Source organism: Hyaena hyaena, unplaced genomic scaffold (genome assembly GCF_003009895.1).
Source record: "Hyaena hyaena isolate Hyena2069 unplaced genomic scaffold, ASM300989v1 scaffold_72, whole genome shotgun sequence".
Taxonomy (NCBI): Eukaryota; Metazoa; Chordata; class Mammalia; order Carnivora; family Hyaenidae; genus Hyaena; species Hyaena hyaena.
In genome coordinates this window covers 2,814,286-2,817,590 of record NW_024080703.1, presented here as the reverse complement: position 1 = coordinate 2,817,590, position 3,305 = coordinate 2,814,286, and the positions used below count along the sequence as shown (strand labels likewise).

The window sequence follows — 3,305 nt, the reverse complement described above, 5'->3', positions numbered from 1 at the left end:
GGACGATAGTAAAAATCTGGCACTTGTCTAATAATATTCTTCTATAGTGATGATATGAATTGAGACTTAGTCTACTCTCTCTGGAAAAGAAAATATTCAATTCTTTTTGTCACTTAATCAGATATGTTGTATAAAAGCCATGGAAGTTTCATGATCATATTTTGAACAACAAAATGAACTATATGTTGAGCATTTCAACTATTTCTAATAGCCAGTAGAATGAATCCTCATTAATTTATATCTTATGAATTCTGAGTTTGTTGTTACTCATATTGTGATTACAAATATGCCTCTGTATGCATTATTAAAAGCATTTATAAATATGTCTGAAATGTCAGTTAGATCCCACAAGAGAATGTTTTCATCCTTAAGATAATAAACTTTCTAGGCCTTTGGAAGGATTTTATTCAGGAGTACTTACTAATCAGCATTACTGCGGTATCACAGCAGTGTCCAAAGGATTGCTTTCTGTCAATGCTTGCCATCATGGCCCTGAGAGAAACTTAATGAAAATAGGGGCACCTGGATGGCTCAGTCAGTTAAGTGACTGACTTCAGCTCAGGTCATGATCTCATGGTTCTTGAGCTCGAGCCCCACATTGGGCTCTGTGCTGACAGCTCAGAGCCTGGAGTCTGCTTCAGATTCTGTATCTTCCTCTCTCTCTCTGTCTCGCCCATGCTTACTCTCTGTCTCTTTCTCTCAAAAATAAATAAACATTAAAAAATTTTTAACTTAGTGAAGATACATTTCTCTACATTGTAATTTATTATTTTTTTAAATTTAAGTGTAGTTGACACACAATGTTACATTAGTGCCAGGTGTACAACACAGTGGTTCAGCAAGTCTATACATTATGCTAGGCTCACCAGAGCATACCATCTCTTCTGATACATCACTATTTCTACATGATAATTTTGTCTTCTCACTAATTCACATAGCCTTTTTATAATCAGTTTCCCTTACTTGGTTTTTTTTTTTCCCAAAAATTTGAGGGTACACAGTATCAACAATAGCCAAACTATGGAGACAGTCCAAATGTCCATTGGCTGATATATAGGTAAAGAAGATGTGGTTTATCTATACAATGGAATACTAATCGGCAATGAGAAAGAATGAAATCATGCCATTTGTAGCAACGTGGATGGAACTGGAAGGTATTATGCTGAGTGAAATAAGTCAGTCAGAGAAGGACAGATATCATATGTTTTTACTCGTATGTGGATCTTGAGAAACTTAACAGAAGGCCATGGTGGAAGGAAAGGGAGAAAAATAGTTACAAACAGAGAGGGAGGGAGGCAAACCATAAGAGACTCTTAAACACAGAGAACAAACTGAAGGTGGATGGGGGAGGAGGATGGTGGGGGAGAGGAGAAAATGGGTGATGGGCATTGAGGAGGGCACTTGTTGGGATGAGCCCTGGGTGTTGTATGTAAGCAATGAACCATGGAATCTACTCCCAAAACCAAGAGCACACTTTACACACTGTATGTTCGCCAATTTGACAATAAGTTATATTAAAAATAAAATAAAATAAAAAAGATGTGGTGTATATATATATACAATAGGATATTACTCAGCCATCAAAAAATGAAATCTTGCCATTTGCAGCAACACGGATAGAACTAGAGAGTGCAATGCTAAGTGAAATAAGTCAGTCAGAGAAAGACACCACCATATGATTTCACGCACATGTGGAATTTAAGAAACAAAACGGATGATTATATGGGAAGAGGGGGAAAGAGGAGAAAGGCAAGCAAACCACAAGAAGCGCTTAATGGCAGAGAACAAACTATGGGTTGACAGAGAGAGGTAGGTGGGGGCTGGGCTAGACAGGTGATGGGTACTAAGGAGGGCACTTGGGATGAGTACTGGGCGTTGTATGTAAATGATGAATCACTTAAGTCTGCTCCTGAAACCAATATTGTGCTGTACATTAACTAGCTAAAATTTAAGTTAAAAACAAGTTGAGGGTACATTATTATTCGCTAAAATTAGGAAGGCCCATTTCAGACAAAAGTAGATTGCTAGGCTTTTCTAAATAGTGTAAAACTAAAAGTTTCTCAGATTGTCTCCAATTTCTAATTCCAAGTTAATTTTGTACGCTAACTGAATTTTCAAGAAGGAATTGTTGGGGCGCCTGGGTGGCTCAGTCGGTTGAGCGTCTGACTTAGGCTCAGGTCATGATCTCAAGGTTTGTGGGTTCGAGCCCCGCATTGGGCTCTGTACTGACAGCTCAGAGCCTGGAGCCTGCTTCTGATCCTGTGTCTTCCTCTCTTTGCCCCTCCCCCACTTGCACTCTGTGTGTGTGTGTGTGTCTCTCTCTCTCTCAAAAATAAAATAAAACATTAAAATTAAAAAAAACCAGGGAATTGTTGATGTATATATTTTTTAAGTTTTTGAAGTTTATTTATTAATTTTGAGAGAGACAGAGGTAGCATGAGTGAGAGAGGGGCAGAGAAAGAGAAAGGGAGAATCCCAAATAGGTTATGTGCTGCTAGCACAGAGCTTGAATTCACAAAACCATGAGACCATGACCTGAACCGAAACCAAGAGTTGGACACTTACCTGAGAGCCATCCAGGCGCTCCTCAATGTATATTTTTTATTTTTGTTTCAGAGATAACATACCCCCAGTATTGAGTTGAAAACACAGTGATATAAGTAGATAGGTATTCAGATTATTTCAAAGTGATAAGAAAAATAAAATTGCATGTATAGTGGAAACATTATGCAAATACATTTTCAAGAAAAGAATTAAAGAATAGTGTATATTCAACTCAAAGTTATAGAATATATTTCTCCAGGCAATCCATCAATCAATAAATAGTAATTGAATATCTATTCTAAACTGAGCCTTGGACCAGGTTGTTGGTGATTATATAAAAATAACTATAATTAAGTATGAATGTATGTATTCTTGAATTTAAAGAGCTTATAGTGTAACTGAGGGTGTAAGATTTAAACAGTAGAGATAATTTTAAGTAGAATTATATTGAAAAGAAAAATGGTACATTATAAATGCAATAGAAGTTGAGAAAGGGAAGTAATTCACAGGTGTATTCAAGTACAATTAAAAGGAAGCAGTGAACATTAATCAAGGCCATAAAGAGACGAATAGAATTTCAGCAAGAGGCTTGGAGCAATGACTTGTTTCACCTGGAGGAAGAGAATAAACAAAATGACACAGGCGGGAGTTCACAAGATTTGTTTTCTGGGCAAAACGGAGTCTAAGCTGGCAGGAGTGAAGATTCTCTTTGGAAGTGGTGGAAATTCATTTGGATAACCAGTGAAGACTGTGAGCCTCTG

General features: G+C 37.2%; 1 non-coding gene across 1 annotated transcript; it reads left to right on the top strand.

Annotated features, from left to right (window-relative positions):
* The first annotated feature begins 2,135 nt into the window (after positions 1–2,135).
* TRNAL-UAG lies at positions 2,136–2,220 on the top strand. The gene has a single exon. It is a non-coding gene; the product is annotated as a tRNA-Leu (tRNA).
* The last annotated feature ends 1,085 nt before the right edge of the window (positions 2,221–3,305 follow it).